Source organism: Mus pahari, chromosome 14, assembly GCF_900095145.1.
Source record: "Mus pahari chromosome 14, PAHARI_EIJ_v1.1, whole genome shotgun sequence".
NCBI classification, from domain to species: Eukaryota; Metazoa; Chordata; class Mammalia; order Rodentia; family Muridae; genus Mus; species Mus pahari.
In genome coordinates this window covers 69,073,812-69,074,424 of record NC_034603.1, presented here as the reverse complement: position 1 = coordinate 69,074,424, position 613 = coordinate 69,073,812, and positions in this window count along the sequence as shown.

Here is a 613-nt window from a genome sequence, read left to right as displayed (position 1 = left end):
CCCTGGCTGTCCTGGAACTCACTCAGAAGACCAGGCTGGCCTCAAACAGAAATCTGCTTGCCTCTGCCTCCCAAGTGCTGGGATTAAAGGCGTGTGTCACCACACCAGGCTCTGTTGGATTTTAATATTTCTACATCAGCTTTATATTTTTGTTTGTGTTTTCCCAGACAGGATTTCTCTGTGTGCAGCCTGGTTGTCATTGAACTCACTTTATAGATTAGGCTGGTCTCAAACTCACAGAGATCCACCTGCCTCTGCCTCCCAAATGCCAAGATCAAAGGCATGTGCCACTACCACTACCACTAACCCAGCTTTATCTTAATATTTTCTTTGGGTCTATTTTCTTCAGCACAGTACTCTTTCACGCGTTCTGTATTCTGTTTTGGTAAAGATCCTATAGCTGGATTTTATGCTTGTGTGCAGGTGTGTGTGCAGGTGCGCATGCAGGTACACATGCAGGTGTTGTGTGCAGGTGTGCATGCAGGTGTGTGCAGGTGTGCATGCAGGTGTGTGTGTAGGTGTGCATGCACATAGAGGACAAAGGTCAGTCCTGGATGTTGTTTTTCAGGCACCATCCACCTGTTATTTCTGTTGTTTTAACTTTTTTTTTTTT